We start from the raw sequence: 17698 nt of genomic DNA, 5'->3' as shown, positions 1-17698 counted from the left end.
GTATTCTTTCTCTTTATACAAGTCTGCATCCTTTGAATTATATACATTAAAGTTAAAAATGACACAGATAATATAAATTCAAGCAAACATGACATGACTGAGTATACACACCATTGGGTTCCTCAACTGATCATCTCTCACTCATCCTAAAATGTCTTTCTTCATCTCAATCGGTTGAGCCTTTACCCACTAAGAAATCGGATTTTCTCCCTCTATGGGATTCCTTGAACTTTGCAGCTGGGTCCACTCCCACTTTAACCAGTTATATCCAGGACTCTAACACTTGACTTTTAAACAAAACGCTTCCTGTTTATGCCCCAATCCCTGTTGCTCTCCTAGCTCGGGGAGTGCAGATGGACACAGCCTGGGGGAAATCCCTTTTATTTCTCTGAGTTCATCCTTGATTCTCCTTACATGGCTCCTGCTTTCTCTCTCTTGGGCCAACTCTGGCCTCTTTGAGCTTGCTGGAACCCAAGGCACCCCTAACGCGGAAGGTACCTCGGGCACAACATGTAACTCAGGGAGAGAGCTTTACAACTCCCTCCTCCCACCACAGACGCCTCATGCTACCTAAATGGCGTCTCCCTTGAAGAGCTGTATTTGGAAGGTAAGGTGTGTAGTGGGCAGTTCTTGGATAATGCACCACATCCTGCATTATAGTTTGATTTCAAATCCCCAAAGTAGGGTACGTGTCTGGGATCAGGGGATATGTTTGATTCTTTGGATTCCCCAGGAATGAAGAGGTACTCCCTGGATGGATGACTGAGCAATGGATGTGGTATCAAGGGCAAACCTAGGATCAACTTCTCCAGCAAATAGCGACGTTGGCCTTGACGAATGATTAATGTCACAGACATCCAGTCCTATAGGCCCTCCCTTCTTATGCCATTTTCTTCCATCAGCCCCTTGTTTCTTTTTCACTGTATACATCCAATATCCTTTCCAGTGTCCATCAACTAAGCCAGAGTTGAGGTGGGGTCACCCTTCTTTTGCGTTCTGTCCTACATACTTCCAGGTCAATTGTACTTGTTTTTCACTTTAAAATGGTTTAATTGGGGTGCCTGGGTGGCTCAGTCCGTTGAGCATCCGACTTCGGCTCAGGTCAAAATCTCCTGATCCGTGAGTTCGAGCCCCACACCTGGAGCCTGCCTCGGATTCTGTTTCCCTCTCTCTCTGCCCCTCCCTCCCTCCCTCTCTCAAAAAAGAAACAATAAATTTTTAATGGTTTAGTGAACTATCTAAAGGACTATGTAATTTGTGTGGAAGGACACAGATGGTAAACTAATCAAACAATTTTAAAAATTAAACAGATTCCTATATAGCTACTACCCAGCTTAAGAAAACAGACCATTACCAATGTTTTTGAAGGCCTTCTCACGGCCCTGCCTTATCCCTCCCCCATTCCCTAAAAAGCACGATTCAAAATGCTATTTTGAATATTCCCGGTTACTATCTTACTACATTCCTTTAATTCCTGAGCTCCCCTGGGGCTTTCTTTCTCTCATATCTGCGCAGTTTTCTCTCCAGGAAACTCCCAGGAGAAGGGCATCAAGCTGGAGCACAAGCCCCGGAGAGGCGACCGGCCTGCCCCCGAGAGCAGAACGTTCTATCAAAGGGACAACGTTCGAGACAGGTCCTTCTTAACCTCGAGGGGCTGTTGATACCGAATTCCGGCGTTGGATCCTCAGCGCCCGCTAGACTCTCCTACGCAGGCCAGAGCCAGTGGGCATAGAGCTTGTCGGTGACGTCAGAGGAACGGAGAGGGGCTGGGATGGGGGGGGCGGGAGGGGGCGGGAAGGATCGAAGGGGGAAGACAGGATGGGGAGAGGGGAGGCGAGCGGAGCGGAAAAGCTCTGCCCGGCAGGCAATGCTTAGACCCGCTGGGACGGCTGGGGTGAGGTAGGGGTACACAGACCCCGGGCCCTTCCTGCACGTACACACACACACACAGACACAGCCCAGTCTCCAGGGGGCCGGTGAGAGTGGGCGAGGGAGCTCAGGCCGCGAGCCGGGGTTTGCCAAGATGAGAGGGCAGTAGGTCGGAGGCGATGCCCGGCCACCTGGGCGAGCCCCGCCTCCTCCCGGGGCTGCGGACGAGATGCCGCCCTCCGCTCGGGCCGGCGCCTCGCTCGACGACACCAACATCAGATGTCAGGGCCCGGGGCGGGGCAGCCCTGCGGCAGCGGCGACGCGGCGCCCGGACCCGAGAGCAGCAGCCGCACGGCCGGGGTCACCGGTCCGCGGCCCCGCGGCGCCCCCCTCCCTCCCGCCCCGCCCGCCCCCCTCCCCCCCCGAGCCCGGCCGCGTCCACCCCCGGCCGCCCCTCCTCCGCTTTCTCCGAGGGCCACTCACCGGGTCTCCCCGCGACTTCCACCGGGGCAGCCGAGGGGGCAGGGTCGGGCGCCGCGGGGCCGCGGGGCCGGGGCTTCCCTGCGGGCGGGCAAGGGGAGGAGGGGTTCCCGGCGAGTCTCCGCCCCCCCACTTCCTCCCGGGCGCCAGCGCCAGCCCGAGGGGCGGCGCTTGGCTGGGGACGGCGCTTCTTTGTGTCGCGGGCGCTGCGGGCTCGGCACCGCGACGCCCCCCCCCCAGCCCGGCACAGTGGACGGCCGTTCTGTTAGAGACGTGAACTTCTCTATTCGTGACCAAGGGCGAGGCTGAAGAAGTGATAGATTATCCAGTTCTTGGGAGGGGCTTAGGTCTCCGTTCAGTTGGGGGGAATGTACCTGACATACTGCCAAGGGGGAAATGAGAGCTGCAGGAAGCTTTGGACTATGCTTTCATTAAAAACAAAACAAAACAAAACAAAACAAAATAGCCCTTTACGTATTCGTATTCGGGTGGGAGAAGGCAAGCTGCGTCTCTGCCTGCTCACGTGATTGCCCTGAAGTACAGCGGAGGGCAACTTTGCTAGAGCCCTGCGTTGTTACATACGTTACTTCTGCAAGTGAAAACTGAGATGATATGTCAGACAATAGGTAAGCAGAGCTGATGCATCTGTGTACATCTCCGCTCCTATCTCTACCTGGAAGTCGTTTCCAAGAACCAGCTGAGAGCTGCCCGTCCCCTCTGAATTGTGAGCTCTACTCTGTCCGGTGACATCACCTCCCTCAGGTGCTGGCCGGTTCTAGCATGTGAAATGCAGGGAGGTGCAGCGGTTCAAAACTCAAGACTGTCACCAGATGCTCTGGATTCAGGTCTCAGTGCTACCTACGCTTCACAGGCTGAGTGACTGCCCGAGAGTTCCTGTGCTCTTCAGGTTTACCTGTACAAGGCGGATGATGAAATCAGTACGCATATTACAGATCTCTTAGAAGGCTTAAATTAGGTGAGTTCTTAGATCGGTAAGACTGCACCAGTGCTTTTTAAGGAAAATAACTATTCAGGCTGTGCTAAGATTCAATTCTTCATGTTTCAGGAAGATGCATCCGAGTCATATTTCCTTTCCCCAACTCCCTTCAACCCCCTTTCCTCTTTCCTTTCTTCTTTAGATCCTCTCCCAAACTGAATCATATAAGCAATAGCCAGTAGGGGGGTGTGGGCAGGTGAGCTCAGTGGCATAAAACATACAGGGAACGCTGGGAACAGAAATCAAGAGAACCTCAATTCAGGCTCCTGCCCAGTGAAACACCACCTGTGTGACAGTGAGCAGCGGGTCCTTTATCGCCCAGATAAAGGCTCAGGGCTCCCAGATGATCAAGGAGAAGGACTGGAGACTCGCTTGCTAATAAGTCCCTTTCCAGTCGGAAATGACAAGACTAGAACACCATAAGGCAAAACCCCCAGATACCGAGTTTCACGAAAAATGTTGAGATGCAAAACAAAAACGCACCCATTGCTTCCGTAAAAATAAATACAATAAAAGTACAAAAACACACATGAGAAGGATAGAATCTAACTTAACATCTAAGGATGGACACGAGATTTGGTGGGGTAAGGATTTTCACTGTCAGGTTTTGTTCTTAGAAAGGAGAAGACACACACACACACACACACACACACACACACACACACGGCGGGGGCGGGGGGAGAGCAAGTGCGCTGAAGCGAAGGTAATAAAATATTCGCATCTGACAATTCTCTTATTGTCTATACGTATCTGCAGTTTCGGAACGTTTCATTATGAGAAGTGGTTTTAAAAGGGCATAAATTCCTGGAGAACAAGAATGAAGCACGGAAGAAATAAGGGCCGGAGTGGTGGAAAAAGAGCAGAGCCAGACACGGAGATGGAGAGACCGCAGGGAGTCCTCTTTGGAAGACATCTGCCTCCTAAGGCCGAGCGGTCTCGGGCCCCAACCCCGACTCCCGTCGCAGCCCGGCGGGCGCCCCCTCCCCCGCGCTCCCCCGACCCCGGGCGGGTCCGTCCCGCTCCCGCCCGGGCTGCGCGGGCTTCATCAGTGCGCCAGGGGAGGCGGGGGGCCCGCTCCGGTTCCAGAACCATCTTTGGACGAGACTCACCCGTTATCCGGCAGTGTGCACACCGGGCTACTTCGGAGGGGGAAGGGACTCCTCTGCAGAGACGTGACAAGGAGACAGGGCAGTCAGCCTGCGGATTCGGTAATTGGTGGAGGTGGGGGCGGGAGGCGTGTGGGGGGAGACTGGCTGCAGTGCAGAGAGGGGCTGGGGGGGGGGGCGTGCATCCCGGGAGCTGATTGGCGGCGGCGGCGGGGCGGGGGGTGGAGCCTGGCCGGCCGCCCCCAGACCTCAGAGGCCCTGCTTTGTGTCGGTTTCTGGGAGAGAATGCAGCCTCGAATCCTGGAGGGTGTCCAGGCAGGCCTCCCAGAATGCAGACGGCGATTAAAAAAAAAAATAATAAATCCGTAAGACTATCTACCAACAAGGGAGGGTTGGTGTATATAGATTTGTATATAAGCCAATACACGACTGTTTACAAGGATGAGTTAAATCTACGCATACGGGCCAGGAGTTGGGCTGGAGCTGTACTCCTAGCTTTAATGAACATTTAACATGGTGGTAAAAATGGAGAGCTTGCATTTTTGTACGAAAAACTTTTAAAATCTTTACATATGCTTATATAAACACAGAAGTTACATGCAAAACGTACATTAAAATATTAGAATCAGCTCAGACTGTTAAGAGTAGATTACTTTTAAGTATTTTTTCTTCATACCCCTCTTTAACATTTCAGTGGCGATATGTGTTATTTTGTGATTTAAAAATGATACATTTAATCAACTAAAATAGATAAAAACACCCTTGCTCCAGTAGCTGATAGTGACGCCTCTATAAATATGATTTCTCCCTGTGTGGGGGATTCTTGAACTTGGCTGTTCGTCCTGTCTCATTTCAGGCAGGTGAGAGTGGGATAGAACAGGTGACTTTTGAGCGGGGACCTGTCTGCTCATCTAACTTGGTGAGCTCAGCATTAGAAGCTGGGGAGAAACCACCTGCCCCTTTTATGGCTGCCGGTCCCAAAGACCTGAAAGATTTGTGTGGCCTCTGCACATTCTCCTGTTTCCTCACCCTTCACCCCTCACTGCACTGGCCCCTTTTCTCTGGGTGCCCAAGGAGAAAGTGTCCCTGACCAAACTCCTCAGGAAGCGACCATTAAACAGATGTCTCCCCTACTGCGAAGCAGTGTCCAGGCTGGACCTTCCACAGGAATGTGGACTCTGGTAAAGAGGAAAGATTACTACATCCTGTATTACTTCAGGGTTTCATTACAACTCCTCAAACTGGAGTAAACAAGTCAAGAGCTATGTTTTATTCTTCTTCAGAGTCTCCACTTCACGTGGCCATAAACCGGTACTTGATAATGTCCACTTGACAGCTGGATGGACAAGATACATGAATGTGGGGTAAGGAAGGCAATCTTAGCACATTCCTCCTTGAACAAGACAAACAGAAGCTTAATACTGAAAACCAAGCAAACTGCAAATTTTCTATGTTGTAAGTTTTCTCCTCTTCTTCAGGTCCTTTTCTTTGAATTTTCTCCGAACAAGAGAAACAGCTATCATTTTCTTTCTATATCTGCTAAAACTTCAGCTGGTTCTAGTCTCTCTCTCTTTCAGACTTCACATTACTAGCTCAGTTTTAAATCCTAAATCCTTCCTTATTTATACTTCCTCTAGAGTTTCTGTTTTTCTTCCCAGTTTGTACCTCAAGTCATAGAAATTGCCAGGAAATCCTGAAAGTACTGAAATAACTTTGGAGATACTACATTCTGTAACTACTCAGCTACACTGGAAGGAATAAACAATTTATTAAAAATCCATACTATAAAAGATGATGCATTTCTTAAAAAGGATGAGCTCAAGTTATACCTTGAATGCTCTCAATATATATTTTCAGTGAAAATTTTGTAGGGCTATTTTTGTGTATTTATGTTTATCTCGCAGGAAAAATAAGGATATATTTGCTACCTCAGGAAGTGAGGAGGGCTGGCCAGTATTTTTTTTCTTTAGACATTTTGTATTTTTAAAATGTTGCAAAAATAATTCTGAAAAAAGAAATAGGGCTACTTAGTAATACCACTTGTAGGTATATACCCAAGGTGTGTGTGTGTGTGTGTGTGTGTGTGTGTGTGTGTGACCAAAAGACATGTACTAGAATGTTCAAAGCGGCATCATCCATAATAATCTAAAACTGGTGGCTACTCAAATGCTGGCCCCCCTGCTTTCTTACCCCCAGTGCTGTCCTGGCATTATTCTGAGTGTCTTAAAAATGTTATTTTCAGGCCAACAAATACTGAAATTTATTTTCAAAAGACCTTGAAAGGAAATTCTAAAGGATGTATCTCAAGAAGAAATAAAATAATCTTAGATAAATTATCTGAAATTTAAGAGAAAATGGTAAGAGACTTCTAAATCTGGCAGTGAGCTGGTACCTTCTCTGGAACAAAGCTTCCACTGAAAATTCACAGCAATAGATGTTGGACAAAATATAGGAAATAATGGAAGACTTTGGAGAACAAACACAAGGAGAACTTGGGAAGCTACAGTCCCAAGGGAAGAAAAACACAGGACATAAGTTCCACATTTGCTGTGGTTTTTTCAGTTGAGGGCATTTTCCAGCTCACAAGCATAAAGTGTCAGTCTGGTTCTGGATTCTCAAACCAACTGAACTCAAAGGGCAGAATTTCAGACAAGAAGAAGTCTCTGAGAAGTAAATATAAAAATATATGTACAGATTTGTCCCTGACTGACCCTTAAGCTATGCACACATGGGAATAGACTCCCCCAACTTCCAAAAAAAAAAAAAAACTTGTTGAAAATAGACACTAACATGCTAAATAGTTGAGCAGTCAATTCAGTTAGCTGTACTGTTGTGGGAATACAGCAAGTCCCACAAAAGTAAGTGATTCTTATCAACAAACCCTGCTTTTGGTTGAGAAAAATCCATGGCATATTAGTAAGAATGACACCTTAGGAGTAAGGATTATGCTTGGGTAAAGGAAAAACTTGAAATGCACCAGTTTTAAGAAAGCTTAAAACTAACCTTTGATAGTATGAAAGTAATCTGGTATGTTATCTTTTCCTCAGCCACCCCCCCCCCCAGCCAAATCCTCTTTGAAAAACAATAACATCAACCATAACTATAAAATTTCATTCATGATGTCCTGCCCCCAATCAAAAATTTAGAGGATGGCTAAAAATCAGAAGACATGGCCAAGAACTCAAAAGAAACAACCAATAATAAAACCAGATTCACAGGTGGCTTGGACATTAGCATTCTTAGGGACTTACTTTAAAATAACTGTGATCAGTATGTTAAAAATTTACAGAATGCAGGCTGAAAGATTTCAGTATAGAATTAAAACTCAGATACAGAAACTCGAAAAGCTCCATCAAAAAACTGTTAGAACGAATAAATGAATTCAGCATATTCAGTATGGCTGCAGGAAACATAATCAACATACAAAAATTAGTTATGTTTTTATACACAAACAGTAAAGTGTCAGTAAAGGACATTAAGAAAACAACCCCATTTACAATAGCATTGAAAACAATAAGATACTTAGGAACCAATTTAACCAAGGAGGTAAAAGATCTGTACACTGTTAACTGTAAAAGATTGAAGAAAGAAATTGAAGACACAAATAAATGAAGATATTTCATGTTCGAATTGGAAGAAATAATTTTAACATGTCCATACTCACCAAAATTATCTACGGATTTAATATAATCCCTATCAAAATCCCAGCGGTATTTTTTAAAAAATATTTTTTTTACATTTGTTTATTTTTGAGAGACAGAGAGAGACAGAGCACAAGTGGGGGAGGGGAAGAGAAAGAACGAGACACAGAATCTGAAGCAGGCTCCAGGCTCCAAGCTGTCAGCACAGAGCCCACCACAGGGCTCGACTCATAAACTGTGAGATCATGACCTGAGCCGAAGTTGGACGCTTAACCGACTAAGCCACCCAGGTGCCCCATAGTAGCATTTTTTACAAAAATAGAAAAAATTCCTAAAATTCATATGAACCATAAAAGAACTCAAGTTGCCAAAGCCATCTTCATCAAGAAGAATAAAATTTGAGGCATAATATGCCTGATTTCAAACTACTTGCATAAAAACATACAGGCCAATGGAGAAAAGTAGAGAGCCCAGGAAAAAGCCCATATATTCATAGTGAACTCATCGTCAGCAAAGGTACAAAGAACACACAATGGGGAAAGGATAGACTCTTCAATAAATGGTGTTGAAATAACTGGATACCCACATGCAAAAAAAATGAAATTGGGCTATTATCTCATACCATATATGAAAATCAACTCAAAATGTATTAAAGACTTGAAATGTTGAGACGTGAAATTGTAAAGCTACTAGAAGTAAACACAGGGAAGAAAGTTCTTGACATTGATCTGGGTAATAAATTTTTATATGACCCCATAAGGTATCAAGACCAACAGGCAATAAGAGCAAAAATAGGGGCACCTGGGTGGCTCAGCCGGTTAAGCATCCAACTTTGGCTCAGGTCATGGTCTCACGGTTTGTGGGTTTGAGCCCCGCTTCGGGCTCTGTGCTGACAGCCAGCTCAGAGCCTGGAGCCTGTTTCGGATTCTGTGTCTCCCTCTCTCTCTGACCCTCCCTTGCTTGTGCTGTCTCTCTCTCTCAGAAATAAATAAAAACATTTAAAAAATTTTTTAAGAAAAAAAGCAAAAATAAACAAGTGGGAAGGACTACTTCAAACTGAAAGCATCTGCACAGCAAAGCAAACAATCAACAGAGTGAGGGACAACTTACCTAACTGGAGAAAATAGTTGTAAACTATACAGCCCCAACAAGGGTTAATATTCAAAATATATAAGGAATTCAAGCAACTAAATAGTAAGTAGTCCAACTAAAAAATGAGCAAAGGACCTAAATGGACATTTCTCAAAAGAAGACATACAAATGGCCAATAGGTATATAAGAAGGCACACAGGTCCACTAGTCATCAGGGAAATACAGATCTCAACCATGACATATTACCTCATACCTGTTAGAAGAGCTGCTATCAAAAAGATCACAAGCGGTGAGGATATGGAGAAAAGGAAACACTTGCACACTGTTGGTGTGAATGTACATTGCTATAGTCATTATAGAAATCAGAATAGAGGTGCGCCTGGGTGGCTTAGCCGGTTAAGCGTCTGACTTTGGCTTAGGTCATGATCTTGCGGTTCGTGGGTTCGAGCCCTGCGTCGGGCTCTGTGCTGACTGCCAGCTCGGAGCCTGGAGCCTATTTCAGAGTCTGTGTCTCCCTCTCTCTCTGACCCTCCCCTGCTCACGCTGTCTCTCTCTCTCTCTCTCCTAGAAATAAATAAAACATTAAAAAAAAAAAAGAAAACAGAATAGATATTCCTCCTAAAATTAAAAACAGCACTACCAGGGTGCCTGGGTGGCTCCTTAGGTTAAGCGTCCAGCTCTTGAGTTTGGCTCAGGTCATGATCTCTCAGTTGTGAAATTGAGCCCTGCATTAGGCTCTCGGCTGGGCATGCTTAAGATTATTTCTCTCTCCCTTTCCCTCTGTCCCTCTTCCCTGCTCTCTCTCTCTCTTTCTTTCTCTAAAGTAAAAAATGAAAAAAAAAAATAGAACTACCATATTATCCAGGAATCCAACTTCTAGGTATATATTCAAAGGCAATGAAATCAACATCTGGAAGTGATATTTGCACCTCCATGGTCACTGCAGCATTATTCACATTAGCCAAGATATGGCAAAAATGTGTCTATTAAGTGAATGAATGGATTTAAAAAATTGTTGTACGAATATACAATGGAATTTATATAGCCATAAGAAAGGAAATCTGGCCATTTGCCAGATGAAACTTGAGTGCATTATGTTAGGTTTTGAAATAACTCAAGATAAATACTGTATGATCTTATATGTGGAAACTAAAATAGTCAAACTCAGAAGCAGAAAGTAGCATGGTGGTTACTAGGATCTGGGAGGTGTGGGAAATAGGAAGATATATAGGTCAAAGGTTGCAAAGTTTCCGGTATGTAAGATAAATAAGTTCTGGAGATCTAATGTATAGCACAGTGTGTATAGTTAGTAATATTGTATACTTGAAATTTGCTAAGAGAATAGATCTCTTAGCACACACAAAAAAGGTAAACTATGTGAGGTGATCAACATATTAATTAGCTTGATGCAGTAACCATTTAATAATTATACACACCACATTGTATATCCTTTATATATGCAAATTTTATTTCTCAGCTATACCTTAATAAATGTTATGAATTAAATGTATTATACAACTAAGTTATAAAATTTAGGAATTTTAGAGTATTCCTAAGACATTCAACCGAAAACATTACAACATGTAACTTCCAAATAAAAGGAGCAGTAAAATGGGGAAACAAAGGAGTAAAAGAGGGAAGAGGAATGAGACAGATAAAGCATAAAAAATAATAAGCAAATAAAATGATAGAAATGAGTCTATTTGCACTACTAATTACAATAAATATAACAAATTATTCAGTGGTCAGTTATAAATTGTCAAACAATAATTTTATTTCTTTTTTAAAATGTCTATTCATTTTCGAGAGAGAGAACGTGAGCAGGGGAGGGGCAGTGAGGGAAGGGGACCGAGGGTCAGAAGCAAGCTCTGTGCTGACAGCAGTGGGCCTGATGCGGGGCTCGAACTCATGAACCATGAAATTGTGATCTGAGCTGAAATTGGAAGCTCAACCAACTGAGTCAACCAAGTGCCATGTCAAACAATAATTTTAAAATCCAGCATTTAAAAAATACAGGTAAGTTCATGAACTATATGATTAAAATGTAGATTTAGAAATATTTAAATTCACAGGATGAAAGAAAGATAAATCTTTCTTGGAAGTAAACACCAATCAGGGTAAACACTAATCAGAGAAACCTTAATTTGATACCTGAGCAAATTAAAAATTTTAAGCAAAAAGCATTAATAGGTAGCCATAATATTGAATCCCTACATTATGATAAAATTTTCAATTTACTCCAACTGACTAGTAACATAGCCTCAAAATATAGAAAGGAAAAATATGCAGATCTACAATGATGAGTTTCAAAATCTACTGTCATAGTGAGAGATTTTAACATACCTATTTTTGTAATTGATAATTCAAATATAAAAATTTGTAAGGATAAGGCAGATCTGGATTGCATAATTAACACACTTATTTTAAAGGTATATGTAGGAGGTTATATAACGAGACACTACATATTATTTTCAGGCACACAAATGAAACTCACCATGTGCTAGGTTGTAAAACTAGCTTCAATAAATCCAAAGGACTCGATATCATACATTATCTGACTACATTAAGGATTAGGCAACATTTACTGCAAGATAATAAAAGAACCTTCATGTGAATAACTGAAAATTAAAGTACACTGTCTAAAAAAAAGATGCATGGCCTAAATAAGAAACCATAATGAAAATTATAGATACTTAAAGCTACATGATAGCAAAATATTCATATCAAAACATATGAGAGGCAGCTAAATAGCAGTGACAAAAATTTATAGCTCTGAGAGCTTAATGAGCTAAGCATATACCTTAAAAGCTTAGAAAACAAAGGGCACCTGGGTGGCTCAGTTGGTTAAGTGACTAACTTTTGATTTTGGCTCAGGTCATGATCTCACTTTTCGTGGGATTAATCCCTGGGTAGGGCTCTGTGCTGACAGCATAGAGCCTGCTTGGGATTCTCTCTCTGCCTCTCCCCCAATCACATGCATTCTTTCTCTCTCTCTCTTTCTCTCAAAAATAAATAAATAATTTTTTTTAAAAAAGCTTAGAAAGTAAATAAGAATTCAAAGAATCAAGAAGAACTAATAAATAATTAATGAAAAAAAACCCGAAGAGGTGTGTGTGTGTACATGTGTGTAAGTATGTGAAAGAGCTAATAAAGTAGTCCTAATTCTGACAAAATTAGTCAAACAAAATGAAATAATATACACGTTAATAATGAAAAATTAGTCATAATAATAGATGATAAAACTACTTAAACAGATAATGAGAGAATATTGTAAAACCATTTTATTCTATTAAGCTTGAATAATATACATATGTGGTAGTAAAATATCTTAGAAAATAAATTTAATGAAAATTGATTCCATAAGAAAACCTAAGTAATCCTATAATCCTTAAAGTTTAATACATTCTGATAACGTAAACTTCACACCCTAAAGGTTTTGCTGGTGTTTTGAGTTAATACTCAAGGACCAGATAATTCCAACCTAGCCCAAATTCTTCCATAGAATAGCAATAGTGAGACTATCACTCATCTTATTTTATGAGACGATATCAATAACAGATAAAGTTAGAACCAAACAGGATAATTGCATGTCAATCACAATTCACATATATAAATGCAAATATCTAATGCTTATCTTTATATCTGTATCTTTATGTAAAAGCTATTGCATATTTACCATAGAGCATTTATTCTGGGAATGCAAAGTTGATTTAATATTAAAGATCGAATACTACACTACATCATATTAACATATTTAAATGAAAAAAAATGAGAAAATCAATAGCTACAGAAGGAGCATTCAATAAAACATCTCCTTATAATAAAAGTGCTTACCAGAAGATGAATCAAACTTTCTTATCATGGGACAAGGCATTTACAAAATAGCCATTGCAAATGCAATATTTAAAGTTGACAAAATATTTTCTCTTTATTATGTTAAGGATAAAACAAGATGCCCTTCTCTACTTTTATTCAACTTTATACTGGCAGTCCTAGCCAATGCAGTAAGACAGGAAAAAGAAATCAAAGGTATAAGGATTGGAAAGGAAGAAACAAAACTGTCATTATTTTCAGGTGATATGATTGCCTGTGTAGCATATCTCAAAGGCTCTATAGGTAATTTTTGAATTATTAGTGGAGTTTATTAAGCTTGATACAGTTAATATATAAAAGGCAACTGAATGTCTATACAGTAGCAGCAATTAGCTACAAAACATAATTTTATAAAAGAAAGCATTTACAATAGCAGTAAAAATATACTATACTTAGAATTAAATTTAATAAAAATAAGCAAAGGGAAAGCAATGAAAAATAGTACAAAATATTGAAAAACATTAAAGAAGAGCTAAATAAATACCATTATAGACCAATTTCATAGATGGAAAGGTGAAACATCTTTTTTTAATGCTTATTTATTTTGAGACAGAGAGAGGGAGAGAGAGAATCCCAAGCAGGCTTCATGCTGTCGGTGCAGAGCCTGACGCAGGGCTTGTTCGCACCCACAGGGCTCAATCTCAAGAACCATGAGATCATGACATGAGCTGAAATCAAGAGTCAGATGCTTAACCAACTGAGCCCCCCAGGCACCCAGGCACAGAGGCCTTTTCTCCCTAGATTGATATATGAAGTTAATGCAGTATAATCAAAATTCTAATGGGTATGTTTGTTTGCTTGTTTGTTTCATGTTTTGGACAACTTGACAAGTTTATTTAAATATTTATATGGAAGGTCAGAGATCCAAGAATTGCTAAAACACTCTTGAAGAAGAATAAAATAAATAGGAGGATCTTTACTACCATATTTCAAGACTTATTATAAAACTAGAGTAGTTAGGAAAATCGATAACTATAGAATTCGGGAGCTTAAAACAAATTCATGCATATATGGAAAACTGAATTTATTCAGATCACTGGTGCTGAGACCACTGGTTATCCCTATGGCGTAAACAATATAACATTCAGTTTCCAGGTGGATTAAGACTCATTGCCAAATGCAAAACTATAAAGGCTTTGGAGATAAATATAGTAACGTTAATTTATCATCTTGAGAAAACTATTTTCTCAAACAAGACAAAGTATAAAAGAAAATCTTGGTAACTTGAAATTAAAATTCAGAACTTAGTTCATTAAGAGAGATGGACATACAGAGAAAGAAAAGCTAAGCCCAAACTGAAAACAGGTATTTGTGGCATATACAGCTGACAAAGGATTGATTATCCTCCACATTATATAAGGAAGCATTCCAATGAGTCAATAAGAAAAAGACAACCCACTATGAAAATGAGGAAAAGAGAGGAACCAGGATTTCAGAGAGAAAGCACAATAGTTCACCAATACATGAAAACATGGACACTCTATTAGTTATAAGAGAAATGCTAATTAAAATCACAGTGGAACACTATTTTGTGCCCACCAGACTGGCTATAAATGAAATTTGATAATACGAAGTTGTAACAAGTATGTGGGGCAACAGAAATTGGAAAGAGTAAAAACTGGCTCAATACTTTGGAAAGAGGTTGGAAATAACCTAATGAAGTTGAACATACACCAATCTTATTACCTAGTAATTCTAGGTTTATAATCCAGGGAACCAGCGTGAACCCGTGCATGAGAACCGGAAGACATGTACTAGATGTTGGAGAACAACATTATCTGTTAATTATCCCCTGTAGTGGGCAGCCTTTAAAATGGCGCCCAATGATTCCTGCCTCCTGATATTCATGGCTTTGTGTAAGCCCTTTCCCTTGAATGTGGGCTGCAAATAGTGACTCACTTCTAACAGTGAGAAAATCAGATGTCACTTTTGAGATTAGGTTACAAAAAGAATCTGGCCTTCATCTTTTTCTCTCTCTCTCTCAGGGAGCCTTTGCCCTGTGGGGAGCAAGCTTCCATGTTCTGACTAACTCCCAAACAGAGGCCCATTTGGCAAGGAGTTGGTGTGTCCAACCAAAGCCAGTAAGCCCAAGAGGCTTGCCAACAGTCACTTGAAGGAGTTTGAAAGGGGTTCCCTCTACCCTCAGCCTTGAGATGATTGTAGTCCCAGCCAATACCTTGCTTACAGCCAGTGAGAGATACTGAGTCAGAGATGGATTCCTGACCCACAGAAACTGTGAGCTAATAGGTTTTTGTTTTGTTCTGTGTTAAGCTGCTAAATCTTGTAATTTGTTATACAGCAGTAGATAGCTAATACATTTTCCAAACTAGCAACAGCCTAAATGTAGAATGGATAAATTAGTGAAAATGAAGGAATCATCAACAATGGTGAATCTTGAGTATGTGCAGTATACTGCCATTAATATGAAAATAAAAATAGGGAAAGCAAGCATGTACATATGTGTTTCTGGAATGCACATGCAAATCACAAAGCTATAATGAAAAGGAAGGGAATGATTAATACAAAAATCAGGAGAGATGTCACCTTTCAAGTAAGGGAGACGGAAGCTTCTAAGGTACTGCAATGTCTTATTTTTTCAATCTAGGTGATGGTGCAGGCATTCTATTCATTATTCTCTAGACCATTCTTAGATGCTTTATATGCCTCTTAATAATTCTAAAAAACCAAAGCAAAAAAGAAAGCAAGGCATTGAAATGAAGTCAATGGACAAATAAATGGTTTGGAATATGAAAGGATAGATGGATGATTGGATGGATGGATGTTGGGCTAGACAGATACATTGGTCCTTTATGTCTAATTTGACTTGCTCTTCTTGCACATGATTATGTGATTCATACATCCTTTCCTTCTATAGGCAAGGCCTTCACAGTGCATTGCAGGTTGACCCAACTCACTGGCCAGCTCGGCAGTTTCCCTGGGAACTGTTTATAATCCAGCACTTACTGCTCAGGCCAAAGGCATTCCAGACTAAACGTTCTGCCTGCTTCTCCACACCTACCCTCACCGCCACCCCTCCCGCACCCCGCACCTCCCTTCCACGGCGCTGACACGCTGAGAGCCTTTGGGTGCCTAGAACACTGGAGTAGGTGAGGACATTTACCTTTCGAGGGGCGGGGTGCGGTGGGGTGGGAGTGGTCCTGAAAGGCAAGCGACGCCCAAATAATTCAAGAGCGAGGCCCCAGGAGACCAGGTCACATCACCTTCAGGGTTCCTCTTAGCTCAAATCTCGCTGTCTCCTTGCAGAGCGCGCACACACACACACACACACACACACACACACGCACGAACGCGCGCGCGCGCGCAAGAAAACGGGGAAGGGGAAGGTCATCGCCTTCGCGCAAGCAAGGGTGAAAAACAATGCGGCAAGAAAGGAACAGAGACCGAGCTGCAGGGAGACAGCAGAGAAGGATTCCGGACGTAAACAGCAAGAGGTCCTCTGTTTAACACGTTGCCAACCTCCCCGTGGGGCCCCGCAGAGGCCCGCGCCATCCCCATCCTTCCCTACCCCTCACCACGCACAGTGTCCCCCGGCACCCCCTCTGTCTCCCGGTCTCCCCTCCCGCGCCAACCGCCTCTTCGGGCCGTGGCCTGTGTCACTACCAGGCCTCTGTGGGTCCAGAATCCATCGCTGACCCCCACTCACCTTTTGCCCCGCTCTTCCCTGCAGCGCGGGTTCGGGGCAGAGAGGACCTGCTCTTAGGGCAGCGACAGTTCCTAAGGGAAGGCGCTTCTCAGGTGAGAAGGGACTGGACGGCCGAGGAGGCTGGGGACGTGGAAAGTCTCTGGCAGACCGGGTGGGGGGGCGCGTGGGGAGTGGGGGCGTCCCGGGAGCTGATTGGCGGCCGCAGCGCTGGGGCGGAGCCTGGCCCGCAGCCCCAGGACCGCGGAGGCCTCGCTTTGTGTCAATTTCTGCAGGGAGATGCGGCCCCAAATCCCGGGTGGAGACCCCAGCACCCTTCCAGGGAGTGCTTTAGGGCAATTCGTTCAAAAATAAATCTGAGACTATTTATGAACAGGTGAGCAGTTGATGTATAATAATATATTTTTATGTCAACAATGCACAGTTATTTCTTTTTTTTTTTTTTTTACAAAGTTTATTGTCAAATTAGTTTCCACATAACACTCAGTGCTCATCCCCACAAGTGCCCTCCTCCATGCCCATCCCCCCTCCCCCCACATCCATCAGTCCTAGTTTTTGTCAGCGTTCAAGAGTCTCTCATGGTTTGCCTCTCTCCCTTTCCCCCACCATTTCCCCCCTTCTTCTCCCCTTTGTTCCTCCATCAAGTTCCTCCTAATCCTCCTATACGTGCAAACATGTGATATTTGTCCTTCTCTGCCTGACTTAATTCGCTCAGCATAACACCCTCAAGGTCCATCCATGTTGCTACACATGGCTAGATTTCATTGTTTCTCATTGCCATGTAGTATTCCATGGTATAGATAAACCACATCTTCTTGATCCATTCGTCTGTTGATGGACACTTAGGCTCTTTCCATGTTTTAGCTATTGTGGAGAGTGCTGCTATGAACACTGGGGTCCATGTGCTCCTATGCCTCAGCATTTCTGTATCCCTTGGGTAAATTCCTAGCAGTGCTATTGCTGGGTCATAGGGGAGTTC

The 17698-nt window shown here is 42.8% G+C and overlaps 1 protein-coding gene and 1 long non-coding RNA gene across 5 annotated transcripts in view; one reads left to right on the top strand and one right to left on the bottom strand.

Annotated features, from left to right (window-relative positions):
• TCAF1 (TRPM8 channel associated factor 1) overlaps positions 1–16827 on the bottom strand; it is a 50810-nt gene extending 33983 nt beyond the window's left edge. For 2 of the 4 annotated variants that reach the window (XM_039243067.1, XM_039243063.1), the window contains exon 1: positions 2353–2439. The gene's annotated coding sequence lies outside the window, so the exon portion shown is untranslated. Of the gene's footprint in view, positions 1–2352; positions 2440–4455; positions 4533–16722 lie in introns of those variants that run through there. The other 2 variants (XM_039243066.1, XM_039243064.1) reach the window with 2 other exon arrangements.
• LOC120238994 overlaps positions 16406–17698 on the top strand; it is a 5618-nt gene continuing 4325 nt past the window's right edge. Inside the window, exons 1-2 of the long non-coding RNA XR_005530335.1 lie at positions 16406–16496; positions 16747–16814. This is a non-coding gene — a long non-coding RNA (uncharacterized LOC120238994). The remainder of the gene's footprint in view (positions 16497–16746; positions 16815–17698) is intronic.

Source organism: Hyaena hyaena, unplaced genomic scaffold (assembly GCF_003009895.1).
Source record: "Hyaena hyaena isolate Hyena2069 unplaced genomic scaffold, ASM300989v1 scaffold_220, whole genome shotgun sequence".
Classification (NCBI taxonomy): Eukaryota; Metazoa; Chordata; class Mammalia; order Carnivora; family Hyaenidae; genus Hyaena; species Hyaena hyaena.
The sequence above is the reverse complement of the archived record's forward strand: the minus strand, read 5'-3'. Positions and strand labels throughout refer to the sequence as shown.